This window comes from Chelonoidis abingdonii, chromosome 20 (genome assembly GCF_003597395.2).
Source record: "Chelonoidis abingdonii isolate Lonesome George chromosome 20, CheloAbing_2.0, whole genome shotgun sequence".
NCBI classification, from domain to species: Eukaryota; Metazoa; Chordata; order Testudines; family Testudinidae; genus Chelonoidis; species Chelonoidis abingdonii.
The window spans coordinates 22,526,011-22,544,603 of record NC_133788.1 but is presented as its reverse complement, the minus strand read 5'-3'; the positions used below and the strand labels follow the sequence as shown (position 1 = coordinate 22,544,603).

Below are 18,593 nucleotides of genomic sequence, written 5' to 3'. Positions count from 1 at the left end.
TGTCCCAGGTTAACAAGTGCTGGACCGACTCCGAAAGGGCTGGGTAACCGTAAAGGCTGAGAAGTGCAAGGTGGAGAGCTGAAGTATCTTACCTGGGCACCTCGGGGAGCGGCTGCCTGAAGCCGGAACCAGCCAAGGTGGAGGTGATCAGAGACTGGCCTGCTCGCCCCAAACCAAAAACCAGGTCATGGCCTTTATTGGAACTTGTGGTACTATCGAAGGTTGCGTGCCCCACTTTAGTGGCCATAGCCGGCCCATCACTGGAAACTGTGCAAAAAGGGGAAGCCCAGAAAGGTTGGTCTGGAGTGGAGCAGTGCCAAGGATGCTCTCGCGGGCGGCTGAAGGAGGCTCTGTTAAGTGGCAGTTTCTGGCAAACCCAGAATTTTGACAAACCCTTTACGGTGTTCAACCGACGCCTCAGACATGGGACTGAAGGGCGGTGTTAATTGCAGGAGGATGAAGGGGGGAGAGACACCCATCGTGTAGCTGAGCAAGAAGTTGAATACCCCGGAAAGCAGAACTACGCGCCATCGAGAAGGAATGTCTGGCCATGGTGTGGGCCTTTAAGAAGCTAGGCCATATCTCTTTGGGCGACACTTCACCGTGTACACCGACCACTCTCCCCTGACCTGGCTGGCACCAGATGAAGGAGCGCAATGCAAGCTCTGAGGTGGAGCCTGCTCCTGCAGGGACTATAACAGGACGTGGTCCATGTGCAGGGAAGTGCCAACCTGAATAGCTGGACGCGTTGTCCCCGGAGAGGGGGCCCTGACTTTCCCAGGTGTGACGAAACTGGACTGTTCTAATTTTGCCTCTGAACACTGTGGTGGTGCCTCAGTGTCCCTAGGCAGCTTTCTTAAGTATCTAAGTGGTGGATTAAGGGGTGTGATTGCTACAGAGGAAGGGCGCCAGTGCACCTAAATCCCAGGCCATCTCTGTCTCCTAGCAACTGATGGCCTGGCGCCCTCCTCTGCAAAGGTGCCATCTGAAGGTGATTGGAGACAAAGATCAGGTGACCTCCTGGCCCGGGGAAAGGACGCTGAGCAGAGAGGAGGGGCTGGAGGGAGTTAGTCTGGAGCTTGCTGGGGACGAAGGAGTGAAGGTCAGACCTGGGGGTCTGGCTCACTTGCCCCCCAGAATGGACCGGCTGTTTTAAGGGGTCTGGTCAATGTATCTACAAGCTCTGTTTAGACTCTGTTCCTAGTCATCGAATAAAACCTCTTGTTTTACTGGCTTAAGAGTCACGTCTGACCTGCAAAGTGGGGGTGCAGGACGCTGGTGGGCTTTCCCCGGGACCTGCCTGGGTGGGCTCACTGTGGGAAGCACACGGAGGGGCAGAGGATGCTGAATGCTCCAAGGAGAGACCCAGGAGGTGAAGACGTGTGAGCTTCTTGCCCTGAACAAGTCTGCTCCAAGGGAGAAGAGGCTCCCCAAAGTCCTGACTGGCTTAGTGGGGAGCAGTTCCAGAGCATCACCCGGGGACTCCGTGACACCACGTCACTGGCGGAGTGACCCTGCTCAGTTCAGTCTCGAAGGGGGGAGAGATGTGATGGAGCAGGGAGGATTGACCTGGGAATGTTGTCTGGTTTTACTGGCACTGTCTGCGTGGGGGAGCGGAGAGCAGGGGTGACTTTAGGTGAGGGACGGTACCTGAGCCTGTAACCTGAGCCAGGAGGGGGGTGGGGCCAGGTGACACCTTTGGAGGGGAACTGGACAAAGGGAGAGGAGGAGCCCAGGAGAGGGGAGGGATTCGGCTGGAAGGTTTGTTTCAGTTTGGGGCTGGCTGGGAAGAGGCAGGAACCCAGGTCTGGGGTCTAAGCTCCCTGCCCCCAGAGGGACCTGGCTGAGGGGCCCTGGTTGTACCTACAAGCCCTGCTTGGGACCGTGTTCCTGTTGTCTAATAAACCTTCTGCTTTACTGGCTGGCTGAAAGTCCCGGTGAATCGCAGGAAGTGGGGGTGCAGGGCCCTGGCTCCCCCACACTCCGTGACACCCATCCCAGGGCCTTCCTGTGCCACTGTCCCCCCACAGCCCCCATGGTAACACCAGCCCCTCCCCCCAGCCCAGCTGGAATGGAGCCCTTTGTCCTGGCGCCGGCACTTGCCTGAGAACAAAAGGCCGCTTGAGATGCCGTGCATGGCGGCTCGGAGCCCACTGCCCTGCCCCCCCGCTGAGGGGCACATGGCCCTGGCCATGGGGAGCCCAGCCTGGCTGCAGGGAGCACCCAGCCCAGCTCTCTCACACACGGCAGAGCCAGGCATCAGCTCTGGCAGGCGCCCCTCAGGGCTGGACAGGGCACAAGCAGGGTGCAGGCCAGAGCCCAGATCCCAGCATGAAGCTGTTACCCAAGGGCCCTGCAGACCCTTGTAGGGGGAGCAGCCAACCACTGGTCACAGGCTCGGCTTCACCTGACCCACGCTGCTGTGCACTGCCCCACTTAGCCAGCTCCCCCAGGGTGAGGGGCCGGGAATCCACCCTCTCAGCCCCACGAATGGGACCTCTTCTACCACTAAGGGGCACGCAAAGGCTCTGATGGTGCCCCTCAGTCCTGACTCACACCCCCTGCTACTGCCTCTCAGTCCTGACCCACAGCCCCTGCTAGCCCAGCCCTGGGCTCCCCACCCCCACCCAGCTCTGCCGGTGCCCCTCAGTCCTGACCCACAGCCCCTGCTAGTCCAGCCCTGGGCTCCACACCCCAAGCTTTGCTGGTGCCCCTCAGTCCTGACCCGCAGCCCCTGCTAGCCCAGCCCTGGGCTCCCCGCTCTCCCCTCAGCTCTGCCGGTGCCCCTCGCTCCCAACCCACAGCCCCTCCTTTTTCTTGTGTGTTTACACAGAGCCTGGCTCCATGGGGGGCCCTGGCCGAGCCCTGGCCCATAGCTGGGGCTTGCAGGCACTGTGGTGACACCCTAGTACCCCAGCCTTGGGTCCCCCATACCCAGCTTTGCTGCCAGCCAGTGGAGGAGATGTTGATGCTGCCCCCCAGGCAGTCCTGTTCTGGTGGCCACATGCCAGGCCGGCCCCACTGAGCTGGCACAGCCCCTAGCAGCCTCCAGGCTCGTTGAGCTGCAGCAGCACCCGCCCTTGCCCCTGGCTCACTCAGCCACTGTGAGCAGCATGCAGCAGCGCCCAGAGCCCCCCCAGCCTGTGCAGCCCCACGGCCAGCAAGGAGTAGAGCAGGTTCCTGGGGGCAGCCCCCTGAGCCTCCTGGGAAGGGGATGGCAGCCAAGGGGAGTCCCTGGCTAGGGCGGCGCCTGGGGGCTGCACCCGTGGGGGCTTCCCTAGGGAATGGGGCAGGTCACACAGGGACTGTGGGGGCGGGGCAGCCACCTCCCTCAGGGCAGAGGTCGCAATGGCTGTGGAAAGGTCACTGGGAGAACAAGAGCTTTGTGCTGGAGCCGGAGACAGAGCCAGCCCCCACCAAGCACGGCTCCCCCTGCCCCTGTGTGTGCCCAGCTCAGTGCCAGGGGCCTCCCACACACACATCGCTGTCCTGCGCTGGAACCTCCCCCAGCTCTGCCCCCACCCCATGGCCCCCCTACCCCAGCGTGTGCCCAGCTCAGTGCCAGGGGCCTCCCACACACACATCGCTGTCCTGCGCTGGAACCTCCCCCAGCTCTGCCCCCACCCCATGGCCCCCCTACCCCAGCCCTGCCCCTCTATCCCAGCCCTACCCCCCAGCCCTGCCCTTGCCCCTCAGACTAGCCCCACAGCCCTGCCCCCACAGTTCTGGCAGTGCCTCACAATGCCAACCTGCTGCCCCCTGCCATGTCTGCCCAGGCTCCCCTCCCACACACACTCAGCTGCTCCAGTCTGCAGGACAGCACCAGTGGAGCCCCTCGTCTCTATCCCTTCCCATGGGGCCCAGTCTGGCCCCCTCCCCAGGCTCACTGGGAGCTGGAGAGACATGTTATGCAAATACTGCTTGCAAAGTTCAAACCACCCATTTGCAAAGCAAAGGGGTGGGAAGGTCTGAGCTCAGCTCTGCTAGGCTGGGCTGGGGGGACAGAGCGAGAGGAGGTCAAGGTTTCCCACAAGCCCCGCACCCTGCACACGCAGCCAGCCAGGGACTGAGCTGGAGGCAGGATGCTGCCCTCTGCTCAGCTGCCTTAGGCTGCCCACAGGCTGAGGGGGAGGGGGCAGCACCCAGGGCTCCCCCACGGCCAGAGAAGTGCAGGTGACAGTTCCCTGGCTGGAGCTCTGCTCAGTGGGCGAGTGGCTCCGGCCCCTAGCCAGGCCTGTGTCTGCCCCGCGCTGCTGCACAGGAGACAGTCACAAGCCAAGGGCACTGTGTCCTCGCAAGAGCTAGAGCAAGGGGGGTGGGGCTGCTTTCCCATGGCCCCCCCAAGCCTCAAGTGCAGCTCCTGGGGTCCCGGCAGAGCTCTCCGGAGCAGCGCACAGACCCCAGGACATCCAGACAGCCAGAGGCTGCCCCAGTGCAACACAGGGATCCAGGGGAAAGACTCTAGTCCAGCTTCCACACTGCCATCACACACAGCCCCCGGTCCCATCAGCACCATGCCCTGCAGAAGGCAGTCCCATGCGCCGCGACCCAACCCAGCCCCACAGCCCAGAACCACAGTGCACCTGCAACTAGCACAGGCTGGGCACAGGGAAGCTGCAGCCCCATCTCAGAGCCTCCAGCTGGGCTCGAATCCCAGTGAGTTGGGCCAGTCACATACAAGCCACAGGGGCCATCCACAGGCTCCCAACACAGCCACAGGCCCATGCACCGCCAGGCGGGCCCACCAGCCACTGGGGAAGCAGCTTGTTCAGGTGCTGGGCCAGAGTCCCCATGCTCTGCCCCACAGGGCCCGGCCCAGCAACCTGACCAGGAGCCAGTGCTGGCACTGAGCCCCAGCTCCAGCAGAGAGGGGGGTTTGAGAATGGGCTGGCAGGGGTAGCCGTGACAGGCCTGACTAGCCCAGGACAAAGCCTTCACAGCAGCCGCAGCCCAGCCGGATCCCAGAGCCCAGCTGGTGCTGGGCTGGGGGAAGCGGGTTTGGTCTGGTCACTGGACGGGGGTGAATTCATCACAAAGAAACCTGAGAGGGGAGCAGTGCCGGCTCCAGCCCCCTCCACTGCCCCAGCCGATGCCAACAGAGATGGCTCTGCAATGCACCCAGGCCCCTGACTTGCGACAGCGCCCACAACAGGCTGGCACCTCTCAAATGCTTGGGGGAGGCAAGAGTCCACGAGCCAGACTTCCCCTAGGCACAAACTGAGCCCCCCAACCCCCTTTCCCTGTGTGCCAGCCAGCATGCCCCCCACGCCACCAGTAGGGCCCCCCGGACAAGCTGGTCACAGGGATAGGGGATCCCTCAGGCTGCTGCTTCCCCCTGCAGACCCCATGACATGGTAACGGGGGCTGACACCGCCCGGACATGGGAGAATGCGGCAGAGCCCTGACAGGCAAGGCCAGGAGCCCTTCGCCCTGAGACAGGGGGATGGACCTGGGGACTGGCCTCAGGGAAGGGCCATGAGCCCAGCTACACCGGGTGCCAGACAAAGCCCTGGGATAGTGCAGGGGATGTTCCTGCCTCGTCAGTCCCACCACGCAGCACAGGAGACTGCCCCCCGCCTTCCCCTGGCCAGGTGCTCTGCCAGGCTGGGAACCCCTGTGCCAGACTCTGTCTGATCTCTGCCCCCAGAAAGCCACCTGCCCTGCTCCCACAGGGGTGCAGTGCTCATGAGCGTGGGCGTCAGAGGAGCCCACCCGAGCAAGGCAGCTTGGGGTCGCCACTGGCAGAGGGTCCCAGTGATCAGCCCCTGACACGCCCACGGCTGGGGAGGCTCAGACCAAACCAGCCAAGGAGGTAGCCAAGGCTCAGGCTGCGTGGTCTGGCCAACACAGCAGATGGCCACATGGCCAGCTCACCAGTGGGAAAGAGGGGCAGCCCCACTCAGCCAACCTCACACCTGCTCAGTGGGGAGGAGCCGCCCCCAGAGGCAGCCAGGCTCGGGGCCCAGGCCCCACCAGCCTCAGAGCCCTGCAAAGAAGCTGTGGGGCAGGCACTTATCACTCAGGGAACCTCCTTGCAAAACCACGCTGGATAACGAGCCACCCAGGCCCATTCTGTACGACCTACACAAATACCTGGCCAGCCCCTCTGCCCAAGCAGCACCAGCAGGGAAGGAAACAAGCAGGATGCCATGGCAGAGATGCCCTCCCTCTGGGCTGTGATAGGGGAAGGGAGATCCTGGTCTGGGGTGGGGCGGGTTTGTTCACAGCCTCCCAGAGGGTCAGACCCACAGAGACAGGGCAGTTTACACAGGCCAGCTGTTGCCCCCTGCCCTTTGGGATCCTCCCGACAAGACCCTGCAGCGGGGCCCAGGGGCTGGAACGGGGGCATAGTGGGTACTGCAGGGCAATGCAGGACTCCTGGGTTCCACTCACGGCTCTGCCTGGGCTGCCACCTGTCGAACGGGAACGGGGGCCTGGCCTGCCGGGGTCAGGGGGTGACAGGACACCCAGCCCACCACGGGGCCTGGAGCTGAATGCTGCGGGGGAGGGGGCCATTAGCCCCAGCCTCCCAGGAGCACCTCCCCCCAGCCTGGCGCCGGGTCCCAGGCCTGAGTTCCCCTGTTGTCCCTGCAGAGGAAGCCTGGCTGCTGCGGATGGAACGGGCCCTCCCCATGCTTCCTTCCTGGCTGCACTGGTGAGGAGCTTGGCCCAGGGACCGGCCCCAGCTGTGCTCTGCTGCCTCACCACACCGGGAGCACCCAGGCGGCATCCCCCCAGCGCTGCCCTGCTCTCCGAGGCGGGGGGCGGAGCTGCTGGGCGAGCAGCAGGTGTACTACTTTACATGGTGGGGTCCCAGAGCTACCTGGAAGGGGCCCAGAGGCTCCCGTCAGTGTCAGGCAATGGCCCAAGGACACAGGCCTCTCCTGGCGGGCTGCAGAGTATGGGGGTTGGGCACTGTGTCCCCCTTATTTTCAGCACTGAAACAGCCCCCCAGGCTGTGCCCGGGCAGGGTGCTGAGGAGCTCACTACCTGTGGAGGGCGAGCAGCCAGGCTCCCCTCTGGCTCCGGGTGCCACCCACAGCCAGGGCTGGTGCATAGGCACCTCCTGGCTGGGGATAAAGCAGGGGAATGGAGGAGCAGAGCCGGCTCCAAGCATCCCAACCCGGGGCTGGTTTCCTCTGTGCCCCATGCACGGGCCTCTCTCTCCCACGGCGGGGCACAGGGAGGAAGCAATAGCCCAGTGTCACGTCCCTCCCACGTGTCCTGAAGGACAAGCATGGGCACCTCGCAGGCACGCAGATGGCACAGGCACAAGCCGCCTTGGCAGCAAGACTGGCTGCATCTGTGTCTCTGCGCTCGGGGGCGTCACCGGGAACAGAGCGCGCTGCCGTCGGGGGACTGAGGCCAGGAGCCACCCACCTGCCTGACACAGCCAACCCCACACCTCAGCTGGGATCTCCACTCGGTGCCGGCATCCCCTCTCCCTGAAGGGCACTGCCCAGACCACAGTGCAGGTGCCAGCATGCAGCTCCCTCTGGCTGCAGGGGAGACGATGCGAGTCCCTGGTGCCCGGGCACCACCCTGAGCAGCTGGAAACATGGCATGGCCGTAGCTGAAGCTCCCCTGCCCCTGCCTGCTCACGGCGCTAACCAGTGCCAGGACAGTCAGGCAGGCCCTGGGCACCACCTCCTCCTGCGCCAGCATGTCCACGAGAGCGCATAGCCAGAGCAGGAAGCACTCCCAGCAGGAGGTGTCCTCTTCCCACTTCACCGTTCCTGGCAGTGGGTACCTGCTCAGGAGCCCCCAGAGCCCCCCAGACCCGTTCTAGCCAAGCACATGCTGCGAGTAGCACAGAGGAGACAGGCCAGGGCTCCTGCACAGCCCACCGGCAATGGAGGCAGTTCATGCTCAGGAGTGAGTTTGAGCAGGGGGTTCAAGTCCTGCTCTGCTATGGAGCTGCCGTGCATGTTCCCAGCTGTACGACGCAGCACAAGCCCTGCCTGTCGGGGGGCCAGGAGAGATCTCTTGGGGCTGTGTAAGTACCAGAGCCAGCAAGGGCCGCAGTATCCCACTGAACTGCAGGGGCCAGACGGCACCCTAGGGTTGCCTCCGTTGGTGCTTACTGGGCTTTTTCCAGTGCCTCCCCAAGTGGGGAGCCCCAGGCAGCAGCTGCCTCTGGGAACTGGAGGGGGCAACAGACATGCTGTGCTCTAAGTTGGCTGGGAACACACATACCACTGCGCCCCGGTGCCAGGCACTCACATAGCTTCTGCCCACCCCGAGGCCAGGCTCACAGCTGCCGCTGACACCCGCCTCCTGCCGGGGAAGCGCTCGGCCCCCCCCATCTGCAGGAAACGGCCCCGCCGGATTTTATAACTCATTTCCTCACGTGGCTACGGATTGAAGGAACTGGTTCCCAGTTCCACAGTGAGAAACCCCTGCCGCGCTCCGCCTTGGCGTGAGACACCAGGGCACAACTCCAGGGCTCTGCACCTCCGCCCCATCCCACCCTGCCCAAGCCAGGTACCCCGCTAACAGGAGATCTCCCTTCCCGGCCACGCCAGGCCTGGGCTCGCTAGCTGGCGCTCTCGCAGGAGCTAGGACCCTCCTGTTAGAGAAGGGAAGACCCCCAAGGCCCCATCCCCATAGGGGGCTATGCTCCTGGCCATGCTGCACTGCCCTTGGCCTGTGGCCTGCACCGCTATGGCTTGGAGGCAGCTTAGACCTGGTCTCTCCCGGTGCTCCGGCTCCGGTCCGACACCTGGTAGTGTGATGGACGGACGGACGGACGGCAGCTCTAGCAGGCCCTGCTCATTCGGCACACAGCACCGGGCCTTCGGACACCACAGTCCCACCGATTCCAGTGCAATGACCTCACTGCTCTTCGACACACGCCTTCTCCCAGGCCGGGGCCAGCACAAGGAGCCAGTGTCGGCCTGATTCTGCCCTGCCACGCTCCCCTGAACCAAATCCACGCCGGGGAGCCTTTCTGGGCCGGGGGGCACCATTCGGTTTGGGAACCACAAGCAGTGCATACAAGTCCTGCCCCAGGGAGCGCTGCAGATGGCACGGGGCACCGGAGCCACGGGTATGCGAGCACGCAGGGGTGAAGTGGGGCTGCCAGTGGGGCAGGGGTGGGGCGAGGCAGGTGCGATGGCGCCCGGGCTGGGCGAGGGCTCCCACCATAGCCACCCCCTGCGGCTCAGGGTCGCCCAGGGCAGGCACCGCTGGCAGAGACCCCGGCTGCTCTGCGCCGGAGCCAAGACAAGGGGGCTCCAGGATCCCTGCAAGGACCCCCCCAGCTCTGCACCAGTGGAAAGCGGGTTGCGGGGGGGTCTGACACCCCCTGTCCCTAGCGCACAAGCTCCAGGCCCCCCCTACGGAGGCGGGGGTCCCCCTCACTGCCCAGCCGGGGGGAGGGAGCGGCCCCCCCCGGCCCGGGTCGCGCCCCCCCGCCGCAGCCTGCGCGCGCAGCCGGGCCGAGCCTACCTGGGCGCCGCAGTCCGCGCACCCTCCGTCCGCGGCCCTTCCGGACATCCTCGGGCGAGGCGGGCGCGGCCGCTCTGGCCAGCGCGGCCGGGCAGGGCCGGCGCGGCGCGGGGTCTCTGCGGGCTCCGGCCGCTCCCCAGCGGCTCCCACGGCTCAGCTCCTGCAGGAAGCGGCGCAAGCCCGGCCCCCTGCGCGGGAGGTTCGGCGCAGGTCCCCCCCCCGCCCGCTGCCGGAGGAAATGGAGCGATAGCTGCACTGGGGGCCGCAGCGCCGCGCAGCTACAGCGCAGGGGCGGCGGGCACCGGCCTCCGCGCACGGGCACCCCCGGCCGGGCAGCGGGATTAGGAGCCAGGACTCTGCTAGCCACTGCCTGGCCCCCCGGCTGAGTCACACCCCGGCTACTCCGTGCCTCAGTTTCCCCATCAGGACCCTGGAGGCCATGGCCCTGAGCGGCCTGGGCAGCCTTCTGACACTGGGGAGCCTGGGGCAGGGCCTGACCCGGCTCCTTGGCTGCCTCCCTGCAGCAGCGGGTGCTGTCCACCTCCCTTGTCCCCCCACTCCTCTCTGACCATGTATTTGTTGTCCCCACTTTAGCTGGTTCCTGGCTCCGCCACCCGCCCCCGAGGAGGCGGGTCCTTTCTCAGGTTGGCTCTACCCACTCTTCCCCATTCACCCCCATGCAAAGGGAAAATCCTGATCCTCATCTGCCACCTTCTCCTGCTTTCCCCCTCTGCCATGCTACCTGCACCATCTGCAGTTGGGCCAGCAGGGACTTCTGCACGGTTCCACCCACCAGGCCCGGACTCTCTGACACCCAGGATGGGCTCTGTCACTTGTCACAGCAGCTAGCACAACAGGGCCCTGACCGGGGGTAACCAGGGCCAGCTCCAGGCACCACCTCAGCAAGCAAGTGCTTGGGGCAGCCAAGGGGAAGGGGCGGCACGTCGGGCTCTTCAGTGGGAGGTCCCTCGGTCCCTCTTGGAGGGAAGGACTTGCTGCCGAATTGCCACTGAGGAAGAAGGTGATGTGGTGGAGCTGCCGCCAATTGCAATCGTGACTTCTTTTTTTTTCTGCCGCTTGGAGTGGCAAAAACCCTGGAGCCAGATCTGGGCATAACACTGACAGACCATGGGCGTCGGTGGGTGGGATCGAACCTGGGACCTCCGGAGAGGCTGTTAGCAAAGGCTGTAGAGCAGATGCCTCAGCTTTCTGGTCTTGATGCCACTAGATAGGATGAAACAACACACCCAGGAGGTATGCGGGTCACAATGGGACTTGGTTTTGCAGCAGCTACTGACGATGAAAGTCACCCAGTCTCTGCCTGATCACCGAGCTGAGCTGTCTTCCCCTCCCCCGTGTCTCTTATCTGCTACCCTCACATGCCTGGGAGACCTTCCTAAGTATCCCCCTCACATTTCCACATGCTCTCCAGGCCTGGCACCTCACACCCAGGGCTAGTTCTGCTTAACAACACCTCCAGGTCTAGAATCCAGATAAGATAGCGGAGGAGTAAGCAACATAGGAAAAGCTGAGAGTTAAAGTGGAATTGGGTTTCTCTGCCCCTCCCCTCCATCTCACCCCACCCCACTATTGGCCTCTGCAATAGCTGACTAGCTCCACCCCACCGCTCCCAACCCCACTACATTTCTGGAGTCAGGAACCTTGGATCCAAACCCAGATGCCAACTTTGCAGCTTGGGACCAGCTCTGAAACGTCCGGGGGGCTCTGCCTCCACAGGATCCATGTGTGTCACTTCCCATGTGCAGAGCAGAGCCCAGCCTCTGCCCACCTGCATGCCAATCGGTGGGGAAAAGCCAGCACATAACAGAATCCTCCCTGTCCCCTGTCCCAGCTGTCTGTAACACGCTGCTCGCTGCTCGCAGCATGACTGAGCAGAGGGCTGCTGCCAGGGAAGGCCTTTCAGCCCAGACCTGTGTCCTCTGGAGACATGCAGGTGCCTCCCTAAAGCCCTAGTTCCCAAACAGTGAGACCCGCCCCACTGGTGGGGCACGGGAAGCTTCTAGATGGGTTGCAGGACCCAAAGCAAACACACAGCTCCCAGCTCAGTGCCAAGGGCCAAAGCTGAGAGGCTCTGTGACACCCCTCCACAAGCACACACCAGGTCACAACTCCACAGCCCAGCTCCACAGGACAGGAGCCACAGCGCGGGGCCAGTTCCTTCTCAGCCCTACCTCTGGGCTTACCTCTGGGCTGGGCCATGATTAGGTTGCAGAGCCAGGGTGCACCTATGGATGGTGAGTTGGAAAAAAAGACAAAATGCAGTTGGTGGGTCAACACCTGGGAGCCCCTGCCCTGCCCTAAAGAGCTGAGGGAGGCCATGAGAGACTCATTTCTAAACAGCCACAGAGCTGACCTGGGCTCTGGCCTCCCGCTGAGCCGTGTTCTTCCTCACCCGCCTGGACCCAGTTCTTCACAGCCCAGCACAGGCAAGGGGTTAATCGTCCACTTGTGCCACCACTGTGGAGATAGGTCCAAGGTCATAGGGGGTGGCTATCTCAGTGGGAGAACCGCAGTGATTTTTCAGAGGGGCCAGCCCCACCTTGCTTGGGCACTCTGAGCTCTGGGGCTCAGCACGGGGGGAGTGCACGCGTAGGGAGCTGATGCAGCTAAGATGCCAGGTGCATCCCTAGCTCTCAAACACCAAGGAACAGGCCACCTAGATACAGCTGAATGGCTGCATTAGCAGAACCACTTTTGGCTCTGTTCTCACTTTGTCCCAACCACCCCCACCCCCAAGAAACCTTTTATCACCTGACAACCCTCTGGGCTGGTGGGAGCCAGAAGAGAGAGCTCTGGGGACAGTCATCTCGTCTGAACGGTCAGTAGCAAAGCAGCCACCAATAATCGCAATTCATTTCAAATGGCCCATGGGCCTCCCACCTGGAGGAAAAGGAGAGGGGGAAAGTCTGAACCTAGCCCAATAGTGCCAGTCCCCCATTTACACTGGGTGGTGCTAGGAGCCACCCAACGCAGCGCTGGGTGCTGCCCATATGTCTAGGAAGGTCAGGCCTCGCCCTGACAAATGGTCTCTCATCCCTAGGCTCAGGGGCCGGGGTCCCGAGGGCAGGGAACATGGGTGCCCACACTCACTGGCACTGCTGCTCTAGGGCAGGCTTTGCAGAGGTGCTGAGCACCCCGAGAGCCTACGGACTTGGCTGGTGTGGCAGTTGTGGAGCGCTCCTTGGGGCCAGCCCTGCCGACAGAGATTGTTCCCCAGTGATCGGAGCAGGTCTGCAGGCAGGTCTCTCCTGTGCCGCTGGCCTGGGAACACGTCAGCGATCCAAGAGTGCCACTGCTGGGCCATGAGCTGCTGGGGGTCTGCTTGGCAACGCACAGGGCCTGTTGCCAGAAGGGCCCATGGGGCAGTGTGAGCGCAGAGCAGCGCTGGGGGTGGGCTGGCAGGTTATCTCTCCAGGACAGAATGCAGGGTCACAATTCATGAGCCCCCAAATGCCCCCACTCCTTCCCCCATCGCCTGATGTTGCAGAGATTGGCAGCTCAGTAGAAAACACCATCCACAGAGTGTGTCTGGATGGGGGGGGGATTCTCCCAGATCTCAGCTCACCAGGCTCCCACTGGAAAGGTAACGGTGCTGCCTGCCCCCCTTACCCCCCGGGGCCCAAACACACGTAGGCTGAGGAAGTGACTCCTGCGCTGAGCTCTCCTGCGCTGTGCCTCACCTGGGTGGAGGGCAGAGGCCGGCACCCGCCAGCAGCCGGGGATCTATGGCTGGGGTACAGCCCCCTTACTTTGCACTAGAGAATGGCAGTGCTCCGGCAGGGGAGGGGCTGCCAGAGCCGGAGTCCCAGCCAGCATCACCCACTCCAGCTGCTTTCGTGGGTCCTTGAGCTCCGCAAGGGGGATACAGGCAGTGGCTCTATTCAGGGGGAACCCACCCCTTGTGGCTGGCCCCCAGCCCCTTGCCCGTGGGATGCTCACAGCAGAGCTTTGGTACTTGGACATCCATTCCTTAGTCTTTAGAAAGAGGGGTTGCTCCTTTAGGTGCCAGCCCATGCCTGGTAGGCAAGGCCATTAGTCCCTGCTACCAGAGGTCGTCAGACGGGGCACTGTGGCGCTGTCTTGGGGAGGCGTCTGCAATAAAAGCTTGCTCACGGCTGGAACAACACGCAACCTAGGCACACCGTCATGGAGCTCTGTACTGGGCCACAGCGCAGGGCACTGGCCTGTGTGTCATTCCCAACTTCGCCACTGTCCTGCTGGGTAACCCTGGGCAAGTCACTTCCCCTCTCCCCCCTGTCTGCCGAGTACAGAACTGTGGAGCATGTTCCGCACCCAGCACAACGGGGCCCTGAGCTCAGCTGGTGCATGGAGGCAAATCTGTCTGAATAAGCAGCTCTGGGAGTCACTGGCTGAGAGTCTATGGCCTGGGTTAGCTACAGGATCATAATGGCTCCTTGTGGCTGGAAAAGCCAGGGCTCTAGAACACACACAAATAACCCAAGTGAAATCTCTGCACACGTTCAGAGTTGGAACAACTCAAAGCTCCAGCCTGACTCCGAGCCATGCTGAGCTCCCCTCCCTGCAGAGAGATATCATGCCCCTGCTCATGCATCTCTCCAGTCCTGTGGTGCCAACAGGGGTGCCTGGGGGGGGGGGGTAAGTGGGCAATTTGCCCTGGGCCCCACAGGGGCCCCAATGAGAGTTTTTCGGGGCCCTGGAGCAGGATCCTTCACTTGCTTCGGGGGCCCTGGAAAACTCTCATGAAGCCCGGGCCCCCGGAGCTTCCTCCACTCTAGGTCTTTGGCGGCAATTCGGCGGCAGGGACCCCCACTGCCGAAGACCCCAGGCTCCCTGAATCCTCTGGGGGGCTCGTGGTGCCAATGGCTGCGTCAGCATGCTGGCTGCACGTGGGGAAGCCAGTGACACAGGGCATTCACCATGTGTGTGTGTGAGATGAGTGAGTAAAGCGCCGTTGGCCTCTCCATTATCCCATCACCATGGGGAAGGAAAGGTGTGTAGCCTGGGCACCGAGGCTAAGACAATAAACCAGGACATTTTTGATGGGTGTCTATAGTACCCCCCATATGTATGTATGTGAAATGCCACCTCACCCTCCCACTTCTGGGGTGGAGCATGGCAGCTGCTGAATAATGCAAAGGAAAACTACATAGCAGGGTGAAAAATGCCACCCCCATCTGGGCGTGCGGGAGCCATTCTCGGACGGCTGAATGTCGCATTGTTGTGGCTCTGAGCAGCATCCCCATTATGCTGAGCTCTGCACGTGCGAAGCTGCAGCCCCTGCCTTGGAGCACTTGCACACCGGGCAGGAAAACAAGGATGGAGCAAGGTGTCCGGAGGGAGCACTGGGAGCTGGGCCCTCGCTAGGAGGGACTGAATCTGGGGGTGCCGGTTGAGGACTGGAGTTTGGAAGGTCACTCCAAGCACAGGAGAAAGCCTGGCGCCACCTGCAGGAGAGCCAGATAAGTGTGTCCTGCAGCCCTTTCTGCACCTCTGGCCTGGACACTTCCTGTGTCTGTCTGGCCCAGTCCATGACCCTGTCCCTACCTGCCGCTCCTGCAGATGCCTCCATAGGCCGTTTGCTGTCCCAGTGGCATCAGAAATGTGGGCAGATCACAGGAGGAGTGTTCACACTGCGGAGAGGAATCCCACCACAGGGGCACTTGCCTGCAGGAACAAGGGGCGTGGGCCCCCCAGGGCTTTGTGGTAAGAACAGCCAGACTGTGTCAGACCAACAGGCCAGCTAGCCTAGTGTCCTGTCTTCTGACAGTGGCCAATGCCAGATTCTGCAGAGGGAATGAACAGAACAGGGCAATTACTGAGTGATCCAGCCCCTGGCATCCAGCCCCAGGTTCTGACAGTCAGATTTACGGACACCCAGAGTGTGGGGTTGTGTTGTTGACCATTTTGGCTAATGGCCATTGATGGACCATCCTCCAGGAACTTATCTAATTTAGTTTTGAACCCAGGTATACTTTTGCCTTCACAACATCCCCTGGCAATGAGTTCCACAGGTTGACTGTGCATTGTGTGAAGAAGTATTTCCTCATGTTTGTGGTAAACCTGCTGTCTATTCATTTCATTGGGTGACCTCTGGTTCTTGTGTTATGAGGAGTAAATAACACTTCCCTATTCACTTCCTCCACACGATAGACCTCTGTCGTATACTCCTTAGTTGTCTCTTTTCTACGCTGAACAATCCTAGTCTTTTTAATCTCTCCTCATGTGGAAGCTGTTCCATACCCCATCCCATTTCTTTTGTCCTTCTGTGTATTTTTTCCAATTCCAATATATCTTTTTTTGAGATGGGGTTACCAGATCTGCACATAGTATTCCAGCTGTGGGCATGTACGATGGATTTATATAGTGGCATTATGATATTTTCCATCTTGTTATCTATACCTTTCCTAATGGTTCATAACATTCTGTTCGCTTTTTTGACTGTCTCTGCATGTGGAGCAGATATTTCCAGAGAACTAGCCACAATGACTCCAAGATCTCCATCTTGAGTGGTGACAGCTAATTTAGACTCCATAATTTTGTAAGTATAGTTGAGATGACGTTTTCCAGTGTGCATTGCTTTGCATTTATCAACATTGAATTCCATCTGCCGTTTTGTTGCCCAGTCACCCAATTTTGTGAGATCCATTTCTAGCTCTTTGTAGCAAAAGAGTAACTGATTGGACTTAACCATCCTGAGTCATTTTATATTGATTGCAAATGTTGACACCTCACTGTTTACCCGCTTTTGCACTAATGAATCTGTTGAACAGCACCGGTCTCAGTACAGATTTTGTGGGGACCTGACTATTTACCTCTCTCCACTGTGAAAACGGACAATTTATTCCTACCATTTGTTTCCTGTCTTGTAACCCGTTACTGATCCATGAGACCTTCTCTCTTATCCTGTGATTGCTTAGTTCATTTAAGAACCTTTGGTGAGGAACTTTGTAAAAAGGTTTCTGAAAATCTAAGTACACTCTATCCACTGGATCCCCCTTGTCCACATGCTTGTTGACCCCCTCAAAGAATTCTAGCAGATTGGTGAGGCCTGAGTTCCCTTTACACAGACCATGTTGACTCTTCCCCAACAAATCATGTTAATCTAGTGTCTGATAATTCTGATCTTTACTATATTTTCAACCAGTTCACCTGGTACTGAATCAGGCTTACTGGCCTGTAATTGCCAAGATCACCTCTGGAGCCTTTTCAAGAAATCAGTGTTACATTAACCAGGCATCTGGTATAGAGCTGATTTAAGTGATAGGTTACATACCACAGTCAGTAATTCTGCTATTCCATATCTGAGTTCCTTCAGAACTCTTGGGAGATACCACCTGGTCCTGGTGACTTATTACTGTTTAATTGATCAATTTCTTCAAAAACCTCCTCTAATGACACCTCAATCTGTGACAGTTCCTCAGATTTGTCACCCATAAAGAATGGCTCAGGTGTGAGAATCTCTCTCACATCATCTGCAGTGAAGATGGATACAAAAAATTCATTTAGCTTCTCCGCAACATCCTTGTCTTCCTTGCGTGCTCCTTTTAGCACCTTGATCGTCCAGCGGCTCCACTGACTGTTTGGCAGGTTTCCTGATTCTGAGGTACTTAACAAAAAATTCTGTTAGTTTTTGTGTCTTTTGCTAGTTGCTCCTCACATTCTTTGTTGGTTTGCCTGTTTATACGTTTACATTTGGCTTGCCAGTGTTCACACTCCCTTCTCTTTTCCTCAGTAGGCTTTCATTTCCATTTCCCCATCAATGTGACCTCCTCTGTCACTCCAGTATATCTGGTACCCTGGCATTACCATCTCCCATTGATTATTGTCATTCCACCAAGTTTCCATGATGCCTGTTATTTCAGTATCTTGTTTAATACCAGGGCCTCAAATCCACCCATCTTAGTATTTAGACTTCTAGCATGGGTATACAAGCACTTCTAAAACGTGTTACTATTTAGCTGTCTGCCTTCATGTGATGTAATAGAATCGGACTTTTTGGTTTAACTGTTTTTCTTCAGTTCCCACCTCTACTTTATACTCCCATCCTCTCCTCTTTATGAGGATGCAGAGTATCCCCTTAACCATGTGCTCCTCTGCATCTATTGGCTTTCCCCCAGCCCTTCGTTTAAAAACTCCTCTGTGACACTTTACATGTTCCATGCCAGCAATCTGGTTCTGTTTTGGTTTAGGTGGAGCCCATCCTTCCTGAATAGGCTCCTCCTTTCCCCAAAGGTTCCCCAGTTTCTAACAAACCTAAATCCCTCCTCCAAACACCATTGTCTCTTCCATGCATTGAGATCCCACAGTTCTGCCTGGCTGGCTGGCCCTGCGTGTGGAACTAGGAGCATTTTAGGGAATGCTACCATGGAGGTCCTGCACTTCAACCTCTAAAACTAGCAGCCTAAATTTGGCTGGGAGGACCCCTCTCCTACCTACACGTACTGAGACCAGCAGCTCCTCCCAGCACTGCACATAAGTCTGTCCTGATGTCTCCAGAAGTCCAGCAGACAGCTTTCTGTGCAGTGCTGGGGAGGAGCCAGTGGCCGTGGTACATGGGGTACCAGTGACATAGCAAGAGGTAGGAGAGGTGTCCTGGGGGCCAGATGAAAGCCCAGGCCCTCCGTGGTAGCAGGGCAGGTGCTGTGTCTCACCGGAGGAGCAGGGTATGACACGGCCTGGAGGCACAGACAAGGGGCTGGCCTAGGGTGCCCAGATGTCCCGATTTTATAGGGACAGTCCCGATTTTTGGGTCTTTTTCTTATATAGGCTCCTATTAGCCCCCACCCCGTCCCGATTTTTCACATTTGCTGTCTGGTCACCCTAGGCTGGCCCCTAGTGCCCCAGCTCTGAGATGGGGCACCTGGCTGGCACCAGAGCACAGAGCCGATGTTGGCAGGGGCAGGGGGAGCATGGTGGCTGCAGGCCCAGCGGAGCCAGGGCAGGCCATGGGCACGGCCCAGCTGCTGGGATGGGGCCGGGGCAACGCGGGAAGGAGAAGCCGGGGAGGAAGATGAGCCTGGGGCCCGGCTGGGGACTACAGCTCCCATCAGGCACCGCCGCCAGGCCGCGGCCCGGAGCTCTCCAGCCGGCGGGGCTGGTCCCGGAGCGGAGCAGGGCGGGGGCCATGCCGGGGCCGGGGC

General features: G+C 60.1%; 1 protein-coding gene across 2 annotated transcripts in view; it reads right to left on the bottom strand.

Annotated features, from left to right (window-relative positions):
• Positions 1 to 9,478, bottom strand: part of GIT1 (GIT ArfGAP 1) — a 32,339-nt gene extending 22,861 nt beyond the window's left edge. For both annotated transcript variants that reach the window (XM_075074085.1, XM_075074086.1), the window contains exon 1: positions 9,453 to 9,478. The gene's annotated coding sequence lies outside the window, so the exon portion shown is untranslated. The remainder of the gene's footprint in view (positions 1 to 9,452) is intronic.
• Positions 9,479 to 18,593: the final 9,115 nt, after the last annotated feature.